This window comes from Tamandua tetradactyla, chromosome 1, assembly GCF_023851605.1.
Source record: "Tamandua tetradactyla isolate mTamTet1 chromosome 1, mTamTet1.pri, whole genome shotgun sequence".
Classification (NCBI taxonomy): domain Eukaryota; kingdom Metazoa; phylum Chordata; class Mammalia; order Pilosa; family Myrmecophagidae; genus Tamandua; species Tamandua tetradactyla.
In genome coordinates, this window is record NC_135327.1 from 90,712,279 (window position 1) to 90,739,496 (window position 27,218).

General features: G+C 38.6%; 1 protein-coding gene across 11 annotated transcripts in view; it reads left to right on the forward strand.

The window, feature by feature from the left end:
* PDE1C (phosphodiesterase 1C) overlaps positions 1-27,218 on the forward strand; it is a 708,660-nt gene that overhangs the window by 498,057 nt on the left and 183,385 nt on the right. The window lies entirely within an intron of this gene.

The window sequence follows — 27,218 nt, forward strand, 5'->3', positions numbered from 1 at the left end:
GGTTGTAAGAGCAAAGTGTTTGAAGGCTGTAGGACTATACTTAACCCATTCTGACCTTGCAGTACAGAGCATCCTTTAGGCTCATGTTGACCTTCGTTTTATGCCAGAGAAGAATGGAGAAAGGCAGTTGTTGGTCAGGTGCAGGATACAGCTTCAGGCCTTAACTAAGTCATTGTCCCTCTCACTTACCAGCTGCCACAGGGAGCAATCTAGACTGCAAGTGGCTGAGGAACCTGGAAGGAGAAAGACTGTGGCTTCATCCAGGCTCTCTGAGGAAGAATACAGAGTGGTTGACATTGCCATGTGCTCACGAGCGGGAGTGTTAATTCATGTGCTGTGCATTTGTTGATCCTGACCCAAGTGAATGTTTGAACATGACTAGGAGGAGAAGAAAAAGCAGAAGACTTTTCATGGGTGCTTAAGGTTATAAAGGATGTCTTGTGATGGCTGTTATGCTGGTGACTTGCAAAGTGATCTAAAAGACAAGGTAGTTGAGAGGAGGCAGATGTATCTCAGCCTTTTCCAAAATGCTTCCTCTTTTAAGGAATTCCAGTAAAGTAATCAAGACCCACCTGGAATGGATGGAGTCACATCTCAGTGGGGACAACCTAATCAAATTTCCAACATACATTATTGAATAGGGATTAAGAGAAATGGTTGCTCCCGCAAGATTGAATTAGGATTAAAACATGGCTTTTCTAGGGTGCATAAATCCTTTCAAACCAGCACATTTAATGAGTTTTTTTTTTTTTCTCTATCTAACCATACATAGCTATTAAAACAGCCTCTTCAGGTAGAATCCATATCTGGGATTTTATAAGCCCTAGGCCACTTTTGAAGGGAAGTCTAGAGCTGTTCTTGTCTCCAATTTTAGGAGCATGTTTAGCCACTGTCTTTGAGAAGTGAATGCAAAAGGAGAACCCAGAAATGTGTTTTATATTTACATGAATAGTTATCTGTTTCACAGATAGACACCTGACTCACAGTGTTTCTGAAAGTATGTATTCCTTGTTTTGTGCATCATTGCACAGTGTGGTTGCAGTAATCCAGCATTCAGATCACCTTTTGCTCTTCTGTAGGGTATTTTTAAACGTTTGTACCTTGGGTGGTTGCTCTGTGCTTGGATGGATGGTTTAGGTAGGTGGCTGCTAAATGTTTTGAAATAACTCTGTTTCCACTTAGAAGATTGATACTTTATTATCGGTTATGTGCAGAAATGGGGTTTTAGCTGAAATTAATTTCCTATTTGAGATTAACCCTAAAATTTCACATGGGTGTGTGAGATGGAAGGTGTAAGTATTGCCTGCTCTTGTCGGGGGTGGCATGGGCAGGGCTAAGGGACATGGGGGGAGAGGATGGGTCTGGGTGGCTGGAAGGAGAGGCCCCAGTCAAGATGTTCAGGATGAAACTCTGGATTCACCTGCCCCCAGCGGGTGAGGGCCTGTCATCTCAGCATCCCACTGGATTCACCTGCCCCCAGCGGGTGAGGGCCTGTCATCTCAGCATCCCATGTCCTTACTAGAATCAGTGCTCAGCACGTGAGGACCAGAGAGGCAGCAAATGTGTCCACTGGCCAGGTTCCTGCTCGGGTACTGGACATTGTCCCTGTTGCCCTCCAGGGACGTTCCACACATAATCCCTTTTCTGAATGCCTCACAGCATCCGTATCTCTGGGTTCTGTGGATCCTCCGTCCCCTTTGGGGTAAAGCTGAAATGTTTTGCCCCTTGCTCTCCATCCTACTCTAACCACCCCCACCTCCCCTCAGGCTCTTTAGGCCTGGTTTACAGAACCATTTGCATGTCTGCTGGGGCTCCGTACTTGGCCTTTTTAGGCTGTTGCACATGTTTTTTTCTAGTCCAGGAGAGGATGCATCAGCAAATCCAGAAGAGCTGGAAATCATTCATGGGAACTCGATTTGGTTCTCTTCCATTTGCTCTCCCAAGTACTGCCTCTGCCTTCAGGTAAATGCAACAAAAAAGTTTGCATTTACAATGCAACTCAAGCAACTCCACCTCTCCTGTACAGTGGTTTGGGCAGTGTTCTGGTTTGCTAGCTGCCGGAATGCAACACAGCAGAGACGAATTGGCTTTTTTTTTTTAAATTTATTTATTAATTAAAAAAATTTAACAAATGGACTAAAACATCAACATATATAATCAGTAATTCACAGTATCATCACTTAGTTGCATATTCAGCATTTCTTAGAACACTTGCATCAATTCAGAAAAAGAAATAAAAAAACAACAGAAAAAGAAATAAAACGAAAACAGAAAAAAAAGATTATACATACCAAAACCCTTACCCCTCGCTTTCATTAGCATTTCATACTAAATTTAGACAGATTGGCTTTTAATAAAAGGGGATTTATTTTGTTAGTTCTTCAGAGGAAAGGCAGCTAACTTTCCACTGAGGTTCTTTCTTACGTGGGGAAGTCACAGGATAGTCTCTGCTCGCCTTCAATCCAGGCCTCTGGGTTCCAACAACTTTCCCCGGGGTGACTTCTTTCTGCATCTCCAAAGGCCTAGGCTGAGCTGGAAGTGCTGAGATGAGGAATGCCGAGCTGCTTAGGCTGTGCTACGTTGAGCTCTCTCATTTAAGCACCAGTCAATTAAGTCAAACGTCGTTCATTGCAACAGGCATGCCTCCTAGCAGACTGCAGATGTAAATCAGCAACAGATGAGGTTCATGTATCATTGGCTCATGTCCGCAGCAACAGAACTAGGCACATTCACCTGGCCAAGCTGACAACTGAATATAACTGCCACAGGCAGCTTTAGGAGGAGGCAGCTTGGCACAGTAGAAAGGGCCTGGTATTGAAAGTCACATCGATGTGAGTTGAAATGGCCAAGGGACTCTGATCTAGCTCCCCCATGAATCACCCTGATGAATGGCCCAGAGGCTTCTCCCACTTGCTGCGTCAGTTACCTTGGATTTGGCTTCTTCCAAATATTCCTACTTAATAAGCCATTTTTGCCTCTGTGTGTTTTGGAATAAGGTTTCTTCTGGTTTTGCTTCTGAGTAGAGCTGATCCTGTCTCTTTATGATCTTTCCTCAACTTTCTTGTTTCACCATGGTGCCAGGATGCCATACATTTATTTTCTGTAAAAAATATCTTTCGATCATTTCGTGAGATTTTGGTAAGAAGGTAGAGAAAATTCATGTGTTCAGTCAGTCATCCAATCCCTATTTATCTATTTCACAAAGACTAATGCATGGAAGGACATAAACATCTTTTTCTCTCTCTCTGGCTGCTTACATCACATTTCGTAAAATCATTGAGAGATATAATTAAAGCTGGAGGCTTACCGAAGTACAGCAGAGAAAACCCTTCATGAGTGGGCAATGACAGAAAGTCCCCTGAGGGTACAGTATCAGTATCTGATGATATCCTCAATCTCACCTTCTAGTGTAAGGAACAGGTCTGTAAACATTTTCTGTAAAGGGTCAGATATATTTTAGGCCTAGTGAGCTATATGGTCTGCGTGACAGCTATTCAACACTGCTATCGTAGTGTGAATGCAGCCACAGGCAATATGTAAATGAATTGGTGTGACTGTGTTCCGTCAAAACTTTATACAGAAATAGGTGGTGGACAAGAGGTGGCCTGTGAGATATAGTAGCTTACCACTACTCTATTATAACTTTGTTAATTCAATTTTGGATCCACAGTGTGTTTTTTATTTTTTAATATAAAATACTCCTACAGATGGATTAAAGTCAATCCATCAAGTAGATCCCATATGTAGAGTTTCATTATCAGCATAATATTTAAAATGCCATTTATCTTTTGTGTATGCTTTGACAGCAGTGAGGAAGATGATAAACCAATTTGGAGAAGGCTACATTAGCAGAAAAATGGCCTGTTTACATTGCCAAGGAATCTGTGTAACTGCCTGGCTCTTCACTGTACCTTTGCAGAAGTTTAAAAACCTTCCTTAAGGTGATATAAATAAATCAGGACTCAGAGTAAATTTCCTAGCTTCCTCGTTTGTTGCACTTTCTAGTACATATGATATCAAGAGATGCGAAAGGATATCCTTTAAGAGGAAAAGCCCAGAAAATTGTTGCAGAGGTTAAATTACAGCTCCTCTCAGTTTCTTCTTTTTCAAACAGTCAGAATGGTTCTCAGCCCTGACTGTGTTAGAATCACTGGACATCTTTAAAATTTCATATATACCCAAATCCAAACCAAATCAAATGAGATGGGGCTTAGACAGCAGTATTTTTAAGAGTTCCCCAAGCATTTCTAATGTGCAGTCAGAGTTGAGCACCATTGTTCTAAAATTTTTCCCACTTCAGCCCCCAGTTTGGGGGGAATCTCCTAGTTTCAGTTACTGTATCACATATCTTCTCTCTTTGATGGTGGGTGACTCATCCTTTCCACATCCCCTTTGCCCAGACTGTGGAAAACCAAGCACATTTCCTCTCTCTTTGAATCACAACTGGTGGACTGTTCTTCGGGAGTTGGCAATGCTCTCTTTCTCAAGTGACTTCTTATTTGTCTCATATAAGATGCTTGCCAGTGTCTCCTCTGTGTTTTCTGGTATTGCAGCAATATAATTAGCCTTTTAGGCTTTGATGAAGAGCATAACACTAAATGTTTAAAACAAAGGGAGGTTTTACCTTTTTTTTGTCTTCGGCAGGCTCCAGGAAACAAACCCGGGTCTCAGGCATAGCAGGTGAAAATTCTGCACTTATCCACCGTTGCTCCACCTGGGTTTACCTTTTTTTTTTTTGTATATTCATCATCATGATCATTTCTTAGAATATTTGCATCAATTCAGAAAAAGAAATAAAAAGACAACAGAAAAATAAAACAAAAACAGAAAAAGAAAAAAAGAATTTTACATACCATACCTCTTACCCCTCCCTTTCATTGATCACTAGCATTTCAAACTGAAATGCTTTTTTAACTTTTGTTCCCCCATTATTTATTTTTATTCCATATGTTCTACTTGTCTGTTGACAAGGTAGATAAAAGGAGCATCAGACACAAGGTTTTCACAATCACACAGTCACATTGTGAAAGCTATATTATTATTCAATCATTCTCAAGAAACATGGCTACTAGACACAGCTCTACATTTTCAGGCAGTTCCCTCCAGCCTCTCCATTACCTCTTGGATAACAAGGTGATATCAACTTAATGAATAAGAATAGCCTCCAGGATAACCTCTCGACTCTGTTTGGAATCTCTCGGCCATTGCCACTTTGTCTCATTTCACTCATCCCCCTTTTGGTCGAGAAGATTTTCTCAAACCCTTGATGCTGGGTCTCAGCTCATTCTAGGATTTCTGTCCCACATTGCCAGGAAGGTCCACACCCCTGGAAATCATGTCCCACACAGACAGGGGGAGAGTGGTGAGTTTGCTTGTTGTATTGACTGGAGACAGAGGTCACATCTGAGCAACAAAAGAGGTTCTCCTGGGGGTGACTCTTAGGCCTAATGTTAAGTAGGCTTGACCTATCCTTTGTGAGGTTAAGTTTCATGTGAACAAATCCCAAGACTGGGAGCTCAGCCTATAGCTTTGGTTGTCCACACTGCTTGTGAGAATGTCAATAATTCAACTTGGGAAGGTTGAATTTTCCCCCATTCTCAACATTCCCTGAAGGGGACTTTGCAAATACTTTTCCACTTACTGATCAAATCACTCTGGGATTCATTGGGGCATCACTCTGTATAAACCAATAAAATCTAATGTCCTACCCAAGGTTCCATGTATTTATGTTATTCAACCAACTATCTAAATAAGTTATATTAGAAGATGCATTAGTCAAAATATAAATTTTGTACCAAATAAACATTTTTTGATTTAGTCTCACAAATAAGTTGAAATTTTAAAATCTTAAATTACCATCTATTTTCAGCACCCTGCAGTAAGGACATTCCTTTGTTCTTCCTCATGCAAAAACATTTTTAAATTTGTACATTTAGTCATTATCATTATACACTCTAGGAATTCCTAGATTATACCATCTCAATCTTTATCGTCTATCTTTCTTTGTGATTTCATTTATGCCCCCAGCTCTCCTCCCTCTATCATTCTCACATTCAGCTTCATTCAGTGTTTTAACATAACTGTATTACAGTTAGGTAATATTGTGCTGTCTATTTCTGAGTTTTTATATTCAGTCCTGTTGCACAATCTGTATCCCTTCAGCTCCATTTACCCAATATCTTACCCTATTTCTATGTCCTGATGGTCTCTGTTATCAATGAAATATTCCAAGTTTATTCACTATTGTCAGTTCATATCAGTGAGACCATACAGTATTTGTCCTTTAGTTTTTGGCTAATCACACTAGCATAACATCCTTAAGGTCCATCCATATTGTTACATACTTCATAACTTTAATCTGTCTTACAGCTGCATAATATTCCATCGTATGTATATGCCACAGTTTGTTTAGCCACCTGTCCATTGGTGGACATTTTGGCTGTTTCCAACTCTTGGTAATTGTAAATAATGCTGCTATAAACATTGGTGTGCAAATATCCATTTGTGTCCTTGCTCTCATGTCCTTTGAGTAGAGACAGCATATAGATGGATCTGGTTTTTAATCCATTCTGCCAGTCTATGTCTTTTGATTGGGGAATTTAATCCATTAACATTTAATGTTATTACTGCATGGGTAGTACTTTCTTCTACCATTTTGCCATTTGGGTTTTATATGTCATATCTAATTTTCCTTCTTTTTACCTTTACTCATAGTCTTCCTTTCTACACTCTTCTCCACACCTCTCTCTCTGTCTTCATATCTGTCTCTAGTGCTCCCTTTAGTATTTCTTGCAGGGCTGGTCTCGTGGTCACAAATTCTCTCAGTGATTTTTTTGTCTGAAAATGTTTTAATTTCTCCCTCTTTTTGAAGGACAATTTTGCTGGATATAGAATTCTTGGTTGGCAGTTTTTCTCTTTTAATAATTTAAATATATCATCCCACAGTCTTCTTGCCTCCATGGTTTCTGTTGAGAAATCTACACATAGTCTTATTGGGCTTCCCTTGTATGTGATGGTTTGCTTTTCTCTTGCTGCTTTCAAGATTCTCTCTTTCTCTTTGACCTCTGACATTCTGATTAGTAAGAGTCTTGGAGTATGTCTATTTGGATCTATTCTCTTTGGGGTATGCTACACTTCTTGGATCTGAAATTTTAAGTCCTTCATAAGAGTTGGGAAATTTTCAGTGATAATTTCTTCCATTAGTTTTTCTCCTCCTTTTCCCTTCTCATCTCCTTCTGGGACACCCACAACACGTATATTCGTGCGCTTCATATTGTCCTTCAATTCCCTGAGTCCCTGCTCGTATTTTTCCATTTTTTTCCCTATATTTTATTTTTCTTGCCGGATTTCAGATATTCCATCCTCCAGTTCAGAAATCCTATGTTCTGTCTCTCAAAATCTACCATTGTAGGTTTCCATTGTTTTTTTCATCTCTTCTACCATGCTTTTCATTCCCATAAGTCCTGTGATTTGTTTTTTCAGTCTTTCCATTTCTTCTTTTTGTTCATTCCTTGATTTCTTTATATCCTCCCTCAATTCATTGATTTGGTTTTTGATGAGGTTTTCCATGTCTGTTTGTATATTCTGAATTAATTATTTCAGTTCCTGTATCTCATTTGAATTGTTGGTTTGTTCCTTTGACTGGGCCATATCTTCAATTTTCCTAGTGTGATTTGTTATTTTTTGCTGGAGTCTAGGCATTTAATTACCTTAATTAGTTTATTCTGGAGATTGCTTGCACTTCTTTTACCTAGGGTTTTCTTGCTGGATAAATTTGTTGTCTATCTGATCTTTGACATTCAATTCAGCTTTGTCAAGACCTCTAGCTTAAGTTTTGTTTAACAGAGGAGAATTTTTCAGTTCTTGTTTTCTTGTTTCTTGCCCTGCTTATATGGTGCCTTCCCCCACACACACTTAGGAGGATCTACTTAGGTATTATAACCCCAGCCGCATTTTCCCAGACCAAACTGGCCTCCTATCTACTTAGGTATTATAACCCCAGCCACATTTTCCCAGACCAAACTGGCCTCCTATCATGAGGAAAGAGTCACCTGTGTTGGTTTTCCCCAAGAGTGAGACCCAGCAGGTTGAAAGACTTTCCTGTGAAGTCTCTGGGCTCTGTTTTTCTTATCCTGCCCAGTATGTGGTGCTTGTCTGCCTGCGGGTCCCACCAGCCTAAGATGATGCGGTACCTTTAACTTTGGCTAGAGGCATGGTCGAGACCGAGGAGAGGTTGTAAGTTGGTTTTAATGGCTTCAAATTACCAAGACCTGGAATCTGAATTCCTCGAGAGAAGGATTCCACCTGAGTTGGGCTTCACCCCTCCCCTGGGGAAGGTACAGGCTCCAGACAAGCCCTCAAACGAGTTTGTTTCTGCCTATGCCTGGGGCAGTTGCAGCCTGAGAAGCCCTGCCGCTGTATCCAAAGGCAGTCAAGCCTTTATAGAAACACAGCCACAAAAACCTCTGTTTCCTTCTTTTTTTTCCCTTTTTCTGTCAGCCCTGCCCCCTTGGCACCAGGGCAAAAATGAGCAACCTCCACTTTGACCAGGTTCACCTGAGTTGGGGGCCTATTTTTAGTAGTCAGAATTTGTTAATTAATTCCACAATTGGCATTTGGTTGGGCTCAGCCCCTGCTGCTGGTAAAGTCTCTCTCCTTTCCCCTCTGGGAAGCAGCCTGTGGGGGAGGGGTGCCGGCTGCTGCAGCTTGGGGAACTCACAGTTCTGGGGGGGCTCACAGCCGGTCCAGCTGGTCCAGATTGGGGCACGCTGTGTGTCCGGTCACTGACGTGCCCCAGGAGCTGTTCTGTACTGTGTCTGGTTATTTAGTAGTTGTTCTGGAGGATGAGCTAAAATGTACACATTGTTAAGTCACCTTCTTGGCTCGTAAGTCTCTCTCCATCTCGGGTTTACCTTCTAACACTTGTTTTCTTTTGGACTCATTGAATTTTGCCAACTCTATGGAATCCAGTCGTGAAAACTCAGTGATGTTGTCAACTCATTGTCCACCCAAATCAGTTATGCATTACTTAATAATAACCATGTTACTGATGTAGCTACTTCTTTTAGTCTCTGTGTGTGTTTACAAGAGAGAGAGAAACGCTCAATAATTGTTTTGTCTCCAAACAGCTAGAGTAATAAGTTTCAATTAAAAGATTTGCCCATGATTGTTTAATTTGAACTTTCCTAAAGGGGTTGGATTATGTATTCAGTTGTCCTGTGCCATACGTAGATAGTGCCACTAGGAGCTCAGTGAGCTGGTGCTGGTGGTGTTGAGGAATTGACAATGGAGCTGTGTCAGTGAAGTGCTGTGAACATAACATAACTAAGGTTAGAAACAGACCTTTTGCCATTATGTCACTGAGATCTGTAAGATAAACCACTCATTGAATCATGCATTCAACAAAAATTTTGAATTATTGAATACTTACAAGTGCTAGGAGCTAATTATAATGTAAGAAGATGACCCAAAATAGATTTTTATAAAGTTTCACCATAAATTTTTGTCATTATCATTGGTATTAATGAGGTAGAGGTAGATTCTTATAGCATTGAACACATGATTGAAAGCATGGAACACACATAGCATTGAACATTGCACACATTCTATGAGCAAACATTATATTAGGTAAAAAAAAAAAAAGGCTCTCTACCAATAAAATTGAGTGTGATTTCAGGCTGCTTGGTCTGTCTACTCTCAGTTTATTCAGCTTGCTTACTTCTTTTTGAGATAACTTACAAGACAAAAGCTACAAAGAAACTATTTGGAATTATACAAAATTGTGAATGCTTCTGGAAATTTCAAGTTCTATACCTCTATAAACCAATTTTAAATGTTTTAGATGGCTATTGATTTTTTTCAGGATACTGGGTTAATAACTGTGGTTGAATCAGAAACATATCCATCTTCTAAAATGCCATTCTTATAAGAATTTCAATATAGCTTGCAAGTCCTTTAGTAGGTGTTAAATTGTTTCTCCACCATATGAAATGTACTGGTGAGTAATTATCCAGAGGGCTCAATCCATATAAATCTCCAACCTGGAATAGTTAAGGACAAAAAGACCTTTCCTTCAACATAAGGAAGTTTATTGTAAATGAGCATAAAATATCTCCTTAAATAAAACTTTTTTTTGAGGTTAAATCCAGAAACACTTTGCTTACCTTGCAATGTCTAGGAATGCAGTCCCCATGTTAATGAATTTTACAAACAGCTGAAGTTTGCTACTTCAAGTGCCACTTGCAAAACTAAGTGTTTTGCATTGGAAAATCTTCAAAGTATTTATTTTATGTCTTCTTGAGCATAATGATCTAAATAAAATTTGACTATCTCATTGTCCGTACCATTAGTATTGGCAAATGATAGGGAAATAACTGATGTACATAGAAATTTATAAAGGCAATACATGCCTGTATATCTTTTGATTAGCATTTAATGCATTTTGGCTTTTTACTGCAAAGCTATTAGGTGTGATGCATTTCGTTATTTATTTATTTGTTCATGGGACAAATATTTACAGTAAATCTACTATGTCCCAGGCACTGTTTGTATGCCTAACTTAACTTGTTCTTCCTTCTACCCCATTTCTAATTCCTTGTTTTTAATCTACTATGATCTGTAAATCAGAGAAGCAGAGTTATTATTAGACTTGTATGTAAAATATGAGTTAATGGGTCCATGAGGCTCAAAATGTCTTGCTTGCTGACATCACCTTCATAGTGTTTAGAAACTGAACTTATTGAGATGTATCTTGGACCTTCTCTTGGACCTTCCTGCTTGTTTACTTGCTCAAATATGTATTTTTGATGCCTTTAAGTTTGGGATAAATGAATTCCGGAATTCTTTTCTTCTCTCCCTTGGAAGAAATGTAATTAGAGGACCATAGATGTGGTGTTTTAGAACCTTTTTGAGTTTTCCCCCTGTAAACCTTTCCTTTAAAATCTCTAGAAAAGAAAACTTAAACCTTTGTCATAATTGGCAGAAATAACCCTTTAAATTGGGTTTTTATGGCATCAGTATCAATGTAATTTGGTTGTGATGAAAGCAAATACATGAGTACTACTTTTTAGTGTCTGCTACTTATTACTGTCCCATCATGTGCAATGGCTTTTTTTTTTTGCATGGGGGAATCAAACCCGGGTTTCTGGCATAACAAGCGAGAACTCTGCCACTGAGCCACCATTGCCCACTGGCAGTAGCTTTTAAGGGCTGTTTCCTAATTCCTGTAAGTTAGTTCTTTTTAATAAAGGCCATTTCTTGAGTATGTAGCCACAAGTGATTAAGTCTTTAGTTCTTTAAAACTGTGCATAAAAAACATACACATACTTTTTAATCTGAAAAAAAAGGTATTATTTGTTGGATTCCATGCCCCAATTTTTTTTGCATAAACTTGATTTTTTTGCTCATAGTATCATCATATAGCTGTGCATTTATCATCGTGATCAACTTTTTTTCTTTTTTGTAAAAAATAACATATATACAAAAAAGCAGTACATTTCAAAGCAGATTGCAACAATTAGTTGCAAATCTGTACATTGCAAACAGATTTCAGAATTTGGTATGGGTTACAATTCCACAATTTTAAGTTTTTGTTTCTACCTTCTGTTACATACTGGATGCTAAAAGAAATATCAGTATAACGATTCAGCACACGTACTCATTTGTTAAACCCAACCTTCTCTGCATAACTCCACCATCACCTTTGATCTTTCTCTTGCTCTTTAGGGATATTTGAGCTATGTCCATTCTGGGTTTTTCATGGTGAAGGGGGCTGTCAAAAATATGGGATGGGGGATGAAACTATTTGATGTTCTGGAGAGGCTGGCCCCTGGACTTATCTGGTCCAGGGACCCATCTGGAGGTTGTAAGCTTCTGAAAAATTACCCTAGTGTGTCCTAATTTTGGATTTGCAGAATATGCTTCCTGTAGATGTGGAAATGGTTGAAATTTGGACACAGTTGCTACCTACATGGTCTAGAATTATTCCAATTCTCCACCCTAAGTGACAACTTAGAGGTCATCATCAACACTTTCAAACAACTGGAAAATTACATGCTGAATAAGAGACTTTCAAGTATAAAATGTATTAGAATAAGATTGTTAAAATTGCTAAGAAAGTGAAGTGGAAGTACAAGTTCAATAAGATAAAGAATGATGTAAAATTTCTGACTTTTTAAAGAAGAGCGTGTTTGTGTGATATTTTAAGTGGATAATGGAGAGTATCAAATTGCTAGTATGTTAAATTTTTATTGGATATATTTTTGAAAATGACATCAGTTTCATTTCATAACTCCAGTATTCTAGAAAATTATATCATTTTTTATGATGGAAAATTTTAGATGTCAACTTAAAAATGCATGAAGCAGGGCAGGCCACAGTGGCTCAGCAGGCATAATTCCTGCCTACCATGCCAGAGACCTGGGTTTAATTCCCAGTGCCTGCCCATGTTAAAAAAAAAAAAAATGCATGAAGCATATAATTTTTCAAAATTATTTTAAGGGTTCAGAAAGCAAAGAAGTTTAAAGATTGCTGATTTATAGAACATTAACTCCCACAACAGATGGTGTCTGACTCATAGTATCAGGGCTCCAGGACAGCTCTTATGTCCTCCTGTGGGTGAGAAGAGGGACCTATGGTACTCCCTCCTGTATTCCTTATGAAAAGTGAAGTCCCCTCCCATGTGAGAGGTGAGGCCAAAGACCTTTTCTGCCTGACCCCTCACCATTCCATCCTCAAATGTAATGAGCCCTGCAGAAACTGTTGCTGCTGGAATGGCCTTTCTTCCTGAACCATTGCTTCATGGTTCTTTTAGACCGTGATAAATAGGAGGCAATGGGATTCCAGAGTGCAGCTGACCTGGGAGAGCCTTTTGTACCACACAGGGCGGCCCTGGTTGCAGGGGGCTGGGGAGCTGAGAGGCGGAAAACTGGAGCCTAACGTGGAAGTGTGGAGCCCCCAAGAGTGGGGAGATGGGGACTAGGAAGTAAGCCAAGCTGCATTCTTGAATGTGCCGCCCTCATCAGAGCAGCCCCACGACCTGCGACCCACCCCAAAGCCCACACACTTGAACCCCATCACCTGCCCCACTCCCTGTGCTCTAAGTGCCCTCGCCCACCAACCCCCAGCGCACCTACGTGCCCCACACCCACACCCCAAGTGCAGCCCAACCCACCTCTCTTGCACCCCTCCCGAGCACTACCTCCCCCTCCTGCTCGCTGCAGGCTGTCGCCAGCACATAAAAGCTGTGGGTGCTAACCTCCATACCCAGGCTACCCACCTCCATAGTCTCACACAGCCTTACCCTGCCCGCCTTCAGCTCTGGGAACATCAGTTTATGGCATTCCTAGACCCGCGCATTTGCACAGCCTTCTGTCGTGCTTCTCAGCTCTGAGAAAGCACTGACCTGCGCAGCCGGGTCACATTCACTCCCAGCCCATGAAGGCATAACATCGACCTGCTGCCACAGCTCTGCACATGCACACAAAGGGCCCTGTGCCCTAGACCAGCGCACACCAGGATTACACCCCGCAGACCCGCACAGCTATATCTTCCCTGGCCCCTGGGCGCCCACGTTCACAAGCACCAGTGTAACATACCCAACCTGCACCTATACCTGTGCTGCAATGCACCACCACACTGTTGTGCCCTGCCCCATACCCTGCATCCTGCTACACATCTGCCCCGCCAACACAAGGCTTTAGACTACTGAAGGAAATCAACTCCCAAAGTAAATCAATGAAGATATTTATGTGTGACGAAAACAACAGAAGATCACAATGCATATCAGAATGCAGACAGATATAGCCCAGCCTAATGACCAAATTAAAACTCCAGAGGAGACACAGACTCTGGAACAACTAACCAAAGATGTTTATATAACTCTACTTAATAAAATAAGTCTAATGGCTAATAGCATAAAGGAGATCAAGAAGAGAGTAGAAGAACATAAAGAGGAATTTTTAAAGAATAAATGGAAAAAATAGCAGATATCACAGAGATTAAAGACTATGGACCAAATAAAAAAACATACTAGAGGCACACAACAGCAGAGTTGAAGAGACAGAAGAAAGAATAAGTGATAGAGAGGACAGGATAACTGAGTTCAAACACTCAAAACAACAGATAGGAAAAAAGATGGAAAAATTTGAATTGGATCTCAGGGAAATGATAGATAAAACAAAGTCCACAAATAAATGAATCATGGGTGTTCCAGAAGGAGAAGAGAGAAGTAAAGGGCTAGGAGGAATAGTTGAGGATATAATGAGGAAAACTTCCCAACCCTCATAAAAGACATAAACATACAAGTCAGAGAAGCCCAAAGAACTCCAATCAGAATAAGTCCCAATAGGCCTTCCCCAAGACACATACTGATCAGTCTGTCAGACGTGAAGAGGTAATGAAGCTTTGGGGCAAGGGATTCCTGGAACTGGCTTCTTGTTTGGTTCTCCCATAGCACTGTTTTAATTACTTTTAGCCCAAGTTTCATAACTTTAATGCTGCAGAGAAAGGTGCCCTTGGAATAAATGACAGGGATTACGCTAGTTACCATTTCATTGTCTGCATTCTGGTTATCAATAAAATGTTAATGAACTAAGATTCAGAGCCTTAGAAGTATATACCATAAACACATTTTAAAAAATTGCATCATTTTTAAAATTAGTGTACTTACAGCAGAAATGTGCATATAATTTGGCATCTGTGTAAAGCTGTTCTTAAATTGGGGGAGTCCCACATCTTGTCATGCCTTAGCATTATGGAACAAGCATATATAAGGATATGGAGTCTCCTGGAGTCTCTTAAGGGTTATCCTAAAACTGTTAGAAACTTGTTTAACATAATGGGCCCCATTGACTATGCTTGGCATAACAACCCTTGATAGAAGATTTCTTCTAATATGATAATTGCTTTTAAAAAGCATAAGGTTCTTTAGTTCTGGAAACTGAATTAGAAACTGCCCTTCCATTTCAAAATATATTTTAGTATCACTTCTAGAAGTAAATACTTACGTATTGCTCCTGTACTTGTTTTTAATTATTTTAATGAATTGAAATTACTTTATTGATTCATTTCACGGTCTTATCTAATCAAAGAACAAAACATCTATTAAACCATTCAACTTTTTAGTTTTCTAACATAGCTCTATCTTTTAGAGTTTTTTTTTCTAAATTGTCCATAGGTTTGCATTCACAAGCAATATATGTATTCAACAATATTCCACATTCCACAAATATTTAGTGAGTGACTGCTATGTGCAAGGGTCTGAGTGAGGGGTTCTCACATACTCTAGTTTATTTGCATTAAATACCATAAATAGGTTTGAATGTTTGCATTATAAATCACTATATATAGCGCCTCACGTAGGGAAACGTTTAATATCATGGGCTACTGAATGACTCACTAAAAAAGAAAACACATGAGGACACACAATTGAAAAATGTAGATTTCAAACTATATGTCCGTGTGTAATTGTGTGTGTGTGCACTCAGGCATGAGTGTAGGATAAATGTAGTATATCCTATTCATCTACCTTGAATATAAAACAATATTCTGCTCATAAACTTCAATGAGCAGATACACTTGTACTCCACATTAGAGAACATTTAAGAGGAATAGCAGCCTTGCATGGGGGTGGTCTGGGGTGGGCAGGAAGAAAGAAACTTAAGGTACTCAGGGCATGGAGTATGCGTGTAGCATACAGGAAGTTGGGGAGCGGGTGGAGTGCTGACAGGTGTAACTTTCAAGTTTACCATACCTATAAGAGGTAAAGGTCTAATTATACTAATCTGTATTTTAAATTCTGTAGTCCTAATGTTTAAAATATTTGAATATTCTGTAAAATTATAAAACCTCATGGTTTTTGAAATCTGATCTTCATTTTTACTGAAAATATTATCTTGTTTTCTGCTCTAGAAAATGTGCTTAGTGCCTTAAACATTTCCCTTTTAATGATGAATATAACATGTAAATGATAAAAAAAAATGCAGACACTGTGGTGATAATTAAGTCTCTCTTCTGTCTCAGAAACACCCACTCCCTGGAGATTTTCAGTGGCTCCTTGTGAGTTGTACCAAAAGCTTTCCATGTAATAACATGTACAGATGAATGCCTATATATATAATTTTTAAAACAAAATGTAATATACATGCCAATGATATTCTTTGCATTTTTCTTAGAATTTTTCCTGAACACCACATACAGATTTTCCTGATTCTTTTAAAGGCTTCATGGAATATTATTGTATGGATGAACCAGAGTCTCAACTAGTGCCTCACATATGATAGACACTCAATAAATATTGTTGTTTTAAAGTAAATAATTTAGTTAACTATTTTCCCCATGGTTGGATAGGAGTCATTTCAGCTATAAGTATTGATATACTCTAGGAAAAAAACTAATAATGACCAAAACTAATGATGAGGTGGTGAGTGCTAGAAACCTTTATTTCTTGGATTCCACTTAGCGGTGAGGCTCATTTTAAAGTTCTTCTTCAGCTCCAGTCTCAGTAGTAATGAATCTGATCCCACACATATGTGTCTCTTAGTTTCTATAGTGAAAGTCACTTATCCTCAACTAATTACACTCCTTCCCACCTACATCTAATCAAGTTTCCTCTACAAACATGTAAATTAGGCCCCTGCATTCTTGGAGTAGAGTGAAAATTTGGGGGCTATCTTTTATGGCATAGTAATGATTTATTGCCTGACTGATTTGCTTTTTACCACCAGGTTTTTAAAAATCTACAAATAGCCTAGCTTTGGTAAATCCTGTTGTTGGTGGAGCAGAAGCGTGGCATTTTCCAAACAGTTGTTCAAGATCAGCAGCAAGGCATGTCAAAAGTCTTTGTTACTGATAATTATGTATCAAATTTTGTGAAGGATTTATTTTACAAATTACATTTAAGGTTCACTGTTATTCTTTTGCTTATCAAAATATGCTTTCTCGAGTAGACAAGAATGGACTGTGCAGTGAAATCTACTGTCCTGGGAAACATGTATAATGAGAATAAATACTTATACAGTGTTTATATGGTCGGATTTTTCCTGTCTAAGAACTGTATATGACAATTCATTTAATCCTTAGAACAACTCTTTGAGTAGATATTATTATCGCCATTGTACGGTTGAGTTTTCTGGGGCCTAGAGATTAGTTAATGTGCCTGGGACTACATAGTCAGGAAGCAGTAGACCTGGATTATGAACCCAGCCAGTCTGACTGAGCTCTTCACCTCTACCATCATACTCTCAACCTGGGGTTGGCCCTTGGAAACATGTAATACCTGTGAACGTTATCTGTGAAGCATATTGTTGCAGGAAAAGGTGGAGAACTGTTCATACAGTGACAAGAGCATGGGTTTGGGGGCAAGACCTGAGTTAAAATCATAGCTACCTACCAGCTCTGGAACTCAAGACAAAGGACAGGCTCTCTGAACTGTAAGGAATAATGAAACGATTTGTTTGAAGGACGAGTTACAGTGCCTGAGACCATAGCAAATAAATGGATTGGCCATTTATCTTGGTATTTCATGACAGGGATCCTTACATTCTTCTGTGAAGAAGTCCACAAATTTCCTTATCTAATATTATGAATAAAGAGACAGAAGAGAAAAACTGCACCATATTCCAGCCTTTTGTCTCACTTTACTATTTCCTTTTAAATATGAGTCATGAGACCATCAAATCAAAAAAGCTGAAAAACGTAATCACTTTGGATGATTATCCCATCACTAGTCTCTTCCCTTGCCACAAATAATTTAAAGGTGAGGTTCAATGCAAAGAACATTTATTTGCTCTTGTCTCTGGTTATGGTTACTTCCTTCTTTTAACTCCCTCCCATTCCTCCTCTCAGTTTCCTCCAATTCCCTCCCCATCCCACCTGCCCCACAACATAAAGAAATGTCTGTTCTTAGACAGCTGCTTCAAGCATATATAATAAAATTTATCCCAGGTCATTTCTATAAATCTGACTGATTGAGTCACATATTTGAAAATTTTATATTAATATCTGAATTAAGGATTCCTTTTTTTGCTCTTTTAGCTCTTATTTTGTGTTAAAGAAGCAACAAAGAAACTCACTGATAACTGTACTTTGGTTGGGGCTGATTGAAGGGTGAGATTCTGCCTTCTTTTCATGACTCATAGATCATGACATAGCACCTTTGCACTCATTCATTTCTCTCCCGTCTTTTATATATTTTGGCATTGAGGTAGCAGTATGTCAGCTACTTAGCAAATGCAATCTGAATAAATTATAACTCAATAAAGTATACTGTTGACATTAAAAAAATAGTTATAGGTGTCTAAGGCTCTTCTGATTCTTTGATGATGGTCTTGTGTTTGAGCTTCACTCTCTTGGATACTAAAAATTATTTTAGTAACAGGAAGGACCATAATGCTTCCATGAGGCACCAGCTTTTCCCCTTGGGGAAAACTCAATGCTTTGGACTCTTCAGTTGGTCTTAGCAGCAGAAGAGAGATTGGCCACTGCCAATTTCATTGAATGGAGAAGGCAACCATAAACACTGGCTCCTTGTCTAGCCCATATGTAAGTGCAGGAGCTCCCAAAAGGAGAGAGCAAGTGCTGGATCAGTGGAGGAAATGAAACTGAACAGGAAAGGCCCCTTACAGAAACAAGAGGTCTGTAGTTCGCATTATTTGTTGATCAGTTTCTGAAATACCTCTATGCAAGGATTTATCAGGTCCAGCCTAGAGGCAACAAGCCAGTCCATTTTGTTCCTTATATTGAGTCTGGAGCTGATTGCACGGAAGCAATAGGAAATGTTTGTGGGCTCAGATGAATCTTCTGCTACTTGACTTTGCTACAAATTTAGCAGGCCCCCTTAACCTGTTTTTTGGGAGACCATAGTTTTCTTTTGAAGGTACACAAAACGGATAGTGCTAGCTAAGATGGTGAAAAACCCCACATCTGGATTTCAAAACTCAGTTGTCTATTGGCTTAAAATGAGAGCTACAATATAATGGGGTTATGTGTAATAGAAAAATAATTACCTTAGGAACTCGGCACTATTACACGTGAAATTAGAGGATAACTTCACTGAACTTGGATGCACTTTGCCTTGGCTTTGCTGATACCAAATCCCACTTCTAATCTCCTGTAGGTTTCTAAGTGTTCAGTGTCTAAGCTTCTTGCATGTACACTGTAGAACACAGACATATGTGTTGATATAAAATATTTTCAACTATTCATAAGCAGAGTGTTGTGTTAATTTTATATGATACTACCTGGTCTCTGTATTACTCAGGAGAGAATTTTAACCATCTCTAACTAATTTCTGGTTAGACTCACCCTGAATCTAATTCTCAATTCTCACAACACCTTAGAGTTACCTGGTGAGCTTTTAAAAATACAGGTACCTTGGGGCCACTCTCCCCTCCCATAGATTCCAATTTAACTAATTTGGCTGGAACCCGGTCACCCATAACATTTTCAAATCACCTCCAAGTGGTTTTAACATGAAGCTGGGGCTGAAAATCATTGCACCTGCCACATGCTGTGTGGTCCAGGTGAGAAGCAGCTCAGTGCAATCAGGAAGGCAGTTCAGAGCATCTCCCTTTGGGATTATTGATTTGGGGCTTACGTTAAAACCTCTGCATGGTGTCCCTGTTTTGAACAACAGGGAGGCCTGTGGCAGGCACCTTCCTACTGTGTTTCAGCACCAGCTGCTCTGAGTATCTGCCTCTCTCTGCGCAAGTCGATTCAGCATATGACATTGGCCAATGCTTAGTCATAGCTTCCCAAATGTACATTGAGGAAAATCCACCCAAGGTGACAGAAACTTTGTGTAGAGAGAGAGATACAGAAAGAAAGAAAGACGTTAAAGAGATTTCCAAAGCTAGGATGACAAATTCACTTTCCTAACAGTCATCATAACTTGTGTTGTCTTTTACATTCTTTCAAGGGCTTTTTTAACAAGAATTTTTTTTTTAATAAACCTCATTCTTGACTCCGTACTTTTATCTTGAAGATTAACACCCTTTTATTTCCCTTTTGCTTATAAACAATTGAGTGACTGATTTTACTTGCTTCTTCAACTGTTTCTCCAAGCATGGTTGTCAACTGATGCAATTGTAAAAATGTTCCATAAACAGAACACAGTTCATAATTTCGTCCACCCCAATCACTTTGTTATATCCTCATTTGCTTCAAATACCCAAATGTAATTTGGTTAACTGTAAGAGAAGGCTATGCCAGAGAAGTTTTATGATGGCTATGCATAGATTAAGGCATTTAAAATACATTTTACCTCTGAAATATACTGCTTAAAGAAAATAAACATTTATATGTGCTCAGAAAAGTTGGCATACAGAAAAGCTAGTAGTAGTATGCCTCCAGACTGACATTACTGGAATATAAATTCAGAATTAAAACTCTGTAAAAGCTGTATCACTATATAATTGATGAACAAGACTATTAAACTGTAAGCAAAATCTGGCTTTAATTTTAGAGAGATTCTTGCTTGGGGCTATAAGATTTTGTATCGTAATAGTTCAATTCCATCAGCACTTTGAGAGCATTTCCTTAAGGCGGTTAAATAGAATCGACCCAAAATAATCTGAAGTATTTGTAAGTGGGGCAAGGACATCACACAAGAAAGTATTTAAAGAAAAATTAAGTATTATCAATGCTTATTGCCTTTTCGTGCTTCATGTAATGGAGTTTCGTAAGCATAAAGAGGTGATATAATAAGGACTTTAAGAGGTGAGCTTTGGAGGCTGACAGATAGTATCACATTCTACATCTACCACAATCACATGTCTGTAAGAACCTCTCAGCTCCATCATTCTCATCTATAGAATGGGTATCAGTAATAGTTTGTATCTCATGGGATTGTGAGGATTAATTCATGTACATAAAATATGTAATATCGTGCCTGATACAAAATGGTTGCTGAACAAATCGTTATTGTAACAAATATATTTTTTAATAACAAAAGCAGTATTACATGACCATTCTCAATAAATGGTTATTATTAATAATAGTATAAACATTATTAAATAACTTTAAAAATAAGTAGTTTAAAAATAAATATGTGATTTTTCTCATTTCCTTGATAAAAACAAGTAGTGTTCTTTTTTGATTTAAGCTTTTCTCCACCAAACTCACTTTCTCTTTACTCCATATTTCAGCTGAAATTAAGTTGTGGGCAACAGAAAATGCTGTCATTTTCAGCAGAAAGGGATTTAATACAGGGGGTTAAATGGTTTAAAAAATCATTGAAATAACCAGAGCAGGTTCTTAGCTTGACTATAAGGAATGACTCCTAAAAACTCCACAGAACTGACCGCTGAGGGGTTACTTGCTTTACCATGTTCAGGAAACTTGAAGAATTAGGAAGCCAGTATCCCAATTTCTGACCTTAGTGTCACATCATTTTAGCCACTTTCTAGAGATCAGGAAGCTGTCAGGTTGGCCAGCTACATGGACTCAACCTGCCTGCTCCGTTGATACCCGCCCCTTAAATCCCCAAATAAAAGGGATGGCATGCACGGTTGCTTCTTAACTCAGCTTTGAATCAAGTCGCATGCAAGCCTACTTGGAGGAAACCAAATCACATCAAGAATTCAGTTTTAAGAGCGTTCAGAAGATGAGCTTTACATTTTCTAGCCTCAGCAGTCCTGGAAGGCCCAGCAGAAGGAGCTGAGGCTGTGTGAATGCCCGTCTGTTTTACCTGCTGTCCTTGAACTCTGACTTTTAGTAGCTGGAGTTTGATTTAGGCTTTGGGTGAGCATTTTTGAATGACTTTGATTGCTTGCGTGATTCACACCTTTAATGAAGACTCAGTCAAGGACACATATACACATGAAGGTTAATAAAATGCATAGGGATAAGAAATCAAGCTCATGAGATACTTAAACAGTTTCCATGACTGAGTCTTGGCTCTGGCTGTGAGTTTCCCATTAAGTAAGAAGTAAAGGGAAATATGGTAAATAGCTAGAACCAGGAAAGAGACACCACCAAATTTATGGGAGACTGTTATCTTTGTCCACACATGGGCTTGATGAAGAGTTAATTCAAGGTAATGCTCTATTTTGGGAGAGTTAGGGAGATGTATGTTTGAGGAAGAATCTACTAATTATTGGCATGTTCTCTTTCTAAAGCTGAGTTGTGGGAACATAATCATTTTATCATTATTCTTTATAACTTCACATATTCTCATATTCTTTTACTTCTGAAATATTTCTTAATAAAAGTGATAGTAAAAATGATTTGCATAGTGGGTGTACCCTCAGCTTTGACTTTCTTTATTTTGCTTCTACTGTGCTAGGAGAATTCTACCCAGGTCATCCTAATCTCATGTTATGGCAAGCCCGAGTCTTCTCTAGTAAAGGATAGGAGGCTGCAGGGAGCAGCTAGTTCTGAAGAGGGCCTACTTTGCTAAAGAGAGCAGAGAAGAATGGATGCCCATTGTATCACTGATGTGGGGAGAGGGGAAGAAGAAGAGACAAGATGTTAGGGAAAGTTTTAAGGGTCATTCTGGAGACATCAGTACATCCAGGGGGTTAGGATTCGCTGTCTGCCTTGTAGCATGCTGATAGAAAGGAGGACAAAGTACTGGTGCTAGGGAGTTAAAGGGAAGCTGAGACTCAGGGTATTGAAAGAACACTGAGCCACACAACTTGCCAGTCCTGCTCTGAGTGGAGGCATGGCAGATATGGTCCACTTCCAGGTCAGGCTTTAGGCTTTTCAGGGAAGATCCCACCCAAGAAACTAAAGGGCAAAGAAGGTAAGAGGAATGTTGGTGAAGATGAGAATGACTGGTAGATATGGCATTGCTATAAGAATCTTCCTCAAGACTGGCAAGAGAGGGTGGAGCTGAGTTCCCAGGAAATGGGGCTGGTAGAAATAACATGGAAAACACAACCTATGTCTGCCCAGTAGAAGATAGTTTGGCACACCATGGGCTTGGATGCTGAACTTTTCCAAGCAACATGAACAGTACCACGCCAAGGGGGACTTGCAGGGCCATCCCCCAATAGAGTGAGTTGACTTATCCTTTATATAAAAGTTAAGTTTTAAGTCATATTTAACCTCAATAACCCATTTCCTTAGATGCTCAGCAGTGAAGATTTAGCTTCTTCTGTTTCTTTTTTACATGTTGACTTGGCCTCATTTTTTCCAAGGGTAACAGAGGCCAAAGTCTAGTTTAAAAAGGTTGTGGATGGGATCTCTTTTTCTCTTGGTCAGGAGAATATAAGTTATTTTTATTTTATTATTTCCTTAACTATCTTGGTAAATGCGTATGTGGTATTTACCATGTTCCTGGGTGTTTGTGCTTGATATATACATCTACATAAAATAATAACTTGCCTCAGTTAGCATTTTGTTGCAAATTTTGTTCCTTTAGTGTGGGGTATTCTGTTTCTAAACTCAGAAGCCTGAATGGGACAAATTTTTTTTCATAAAATGTCAGAGTCATGCTCAACTTGGACCGAGAACATTGAAAGGAGATTCTGATTAATATTTAATGGATATCTGGCATTGTGGTAGAAAATGCAAATGTTAAAAGAAATCAGTAGCTACTCATGGATTGGTTTGATGCAGTTAATCAATAAATGAATTTGCATTCTAATTATCTTTATCACCTTGGCCTCCTGCAAACCTCCAGGGGTTTAGTATTGGAAAGACCTTCGATACTAAATATGTGTAATATTCTTTGATGTATGGACTCATGTCTGAAACCTGATATTATTTACTGTAGTATTATTATTTCCACAAAGTTTAAATAAGGGCAATGAATCCTAAACTATTCAATATGTCATTTCTAGCAGGGGCTATCCCAGAGAGAGAGTGTAGGTATTCTTAATAGGCCATTTGGTTAGACAAATTGATTATTAAGTATTATGACTGAAGAGTAATTTCCTATTGAAGAGTGTGAAAGAGACATGGAGACTGATGAAGAGTGGATCAATAGCTACCCTGTTCCTCAATTCAGATTTAATATAGTAATTTGGGAATAAAAGAACTTTATTGATTGATTTCGGTTGATATTTCTTGTCTTTTGTGAGTTTTTTTAAAAAATTCAATTGCTTTATGAAAAAACATCTTATCCAAACCTAACCTCAAGATAATTAATGTCATTAAGTAGAATATTTCTTCAGCAGGTTTATTCAAAGAGCCAGAGTGTTAAAACTACTCTACACAGGCTTGGTTTTGTCAGCATGATGAAACATAATGCTCAGAGACTCATAGGTCTGACTCATTTATACTTATATTGACATTAATTTGCTTTAAAAGGCATTATTCATTAACTGTTGGATTTGTGAAAGATCATAAAACGTTAAAGGGACCACAAAACCTCAAAGTGAAATTGATGGCTGCAAACATCTTGTTCTCTAAAATATTCCCTGGAATCTTAAAGCACATAATCTAGCATCATATATCTTCTATTTGCAGAAAGAAAATTCTTTCTTGGTACCAAGTTTAACTCTGTTTATCTTGTGGTTGTATTTTAGGTGGAACCTGTGTCAGGGTTGGGACCATTTGCTTTTCTACCTGTGGCTGGTAGAAATAATGCCTTTTCCAAGCTTCACTGTCCTAGGGCCGCTTAAGTGGGTTTCTTTTCCAAGGTGGGTTGAAGGTTATAAAGTTCTGGCAGAGGTATTGACAGCAAAATAACAATATCATATCCACTCTCAAAATATCAATACATTTCCCTTTCCTGGCCAAGTTTGGAGAAAACTAGTCCTGGGGCCTCCTGAAGGGAATTTGAATAAATGGGGAAGAAGCTGACATTCCCATTATAGGGAATATGATAGAGCATCCCTCAATGTTATATTACACACTCATCACTATTGCATAAAAAAGGATATTTTGTGTGTCATTATCCCCCTCCCCCAAAATTAGGCTCCTTGAGGAAATGCTTTTTTTGTCCATGTGCTTTACTGTAGACTCCTAGCACCTAGAGCGCCATCTGGCACAGGACTACTCAAGAAATATGTGAATGAATGAAGAATGCCCTATTTCTGCCTAAGGCAAAGTAGATTTACAGAAAATGTAATGTTAGAGTAAATGCATTAGTTCTCATGTCAGGAAAGCAGTGTGGCATGAGGATGGTACATGGAATCAGTGGGTTATGATTGTTTTGCGTTCATGTCCTTGTTAGTGACTTTATGTTCTTAAGTAAGCAATTTGAATTCCATGGTCTCACTTACTTTCCACAACTATATGATAGGCATCATAATATTACTAAATATCTTTGTAAAGTACTCGTAATTGAATTTTATTTGAAAGTCACTCATTGCCTGAGATATGTAAATCACCAAGTAGGTAAGGAAGGTTTCTAAGAATCAAAGAGACACAGTCACCATCTTTAAGGATGCTACAATTTAGCGCAAGAAGTAAAAAACAATAATAAAATCAACAGTAATACTTATATGGTATGCTTTATCTGCCAGGTACCTCCATTCTAAATCCGTAAGATACAACTATATCTCTCTCTCTGTTTTTCTTTCTCTTTTAATCTTCTCAATATCTTCTTTGGTGGATACTAACATTATTCCTGTTATGGATAAGGAAAACAAGACATAGAGAACTTAATATAGACATTTAGGGCCAAGTAAACCCATAGAAATTCTCTGGATGCAACTAAATATAAAGTATATGTAGATGCCATAATTCAGAAAATGCATAAGTAGTATCAGTCTAGGACAGTTCATCAATGTTAAAACTGACTGTTGAGCAGATATTCATGGCAGGATATCAACAGCAGAGGGCAGGCAGGGGGTTTTAAGAAGATTTAACACGCTCCAGCCGGGACGCAGGTGAAAGGATTGTACCTCAGAAGCTGAAACTGGAGTGAAGAGAACTGTGGAGAGCAAGGCCCAGGATGCTGAAGAGCATCTGGGTCACATTGTTAAGACAGTGGTCAAGACATGAGACCATAACTTTCATTTTGTAAAGCAGGATCTTATTAAAGGACATGGTCTTAGAGCCCACAGGACAGAGTCTACCCAGCAATAAGGCTAACTTTCAATTAGATTCTTAGTGCACCTACAATGTCTTCTTGGGCTTGATTAGTTCTAGAGGGATGACAGAATGAATGAATGTTTGAAATGAATGAAAGAACAGCATCGTGTGTCTAGCACAGGTCAGGCAATATGTTCAGCACCTTCAGATACCTTATCTTGGTAAGGCTAGTTGGGTAGAGCTGGGTGAATTGGAGACAGACAGCTATCATTGCCTCATAAATGGTTTTGTGATAATGGATTCATTACTGAGTTTAGTTTACCAGTTTCCCAAGTTTTTTTGGGTAATTGTTTCTCATTAGCCAATTCCCACCCCACTTGCTTGAGTTACTTCTTGGAGAGGATACAGAAGATGAGTGCCCTTCCCCTTCCCTGCCTGCCCCAAATCTCTCACAGGTTCAGAGGAGTAATGATTGTCCCTAATAAGTGAACTGGAGCCTTCTCTTGCAAACTTTTTAAGTGGACAGATATTTTGCTATTGTAGATGTTAAGAGGAAACATTAAAAAAAGAAGCTTGAGATAATTGTAAGTTAAATTAGTCTGTGTAGCGTGGGATCTTTTAACAGCTATTCTTGGGGTTATATCTTATGCATTTGGTACTTAGTATTCAACTTTCTGATGATTGAAGGAGGAGGAATCAATTTGCTTAATTCACATATTCTTGCCTTAAAAACATGTATATAGAGTGAGTTGACTACAGTTAAAGGGAGACATACTTTGTTAGATCTGGTATTTGCATTCACAAGATTTCTGTTCCCAGCAGAGACAGTATAAGCATCCATATTTAATAAACCAAAAGAACGAGTATAGTATATATTCATATTTGGATGTAGATGGGTAAAGCTAGAATTGCTAAATTCTTCCCTTAACTCCTTGTCATAAGGTTTTCCCTTACATTTTGTGTTTCTTTTCCACGTATGATCTAAGCTATTATATATGGCTTGATGTGATAGAGATTTACAATGATAATCTTTGCCTTCTCTAAAGTAAACCCTATTTTAATTAAGCACTTGGCTTTCGATTTCTTTTATAGTTGTTTTGGAAGTATTTGTAATAATTGGTTCATAATTGGTATAGAACCAATTTTGAATTTGACCTGTAAATAACGCTCTATATAAAAATCATTTGTGTGATTTTGAGCTCATCTTAGTTATGTTTGAGTGAATTTATTTTAGCTAGTGTGTGTGTATATATATCTATATATATATGTATATATGTATATATAGTATATTGTAT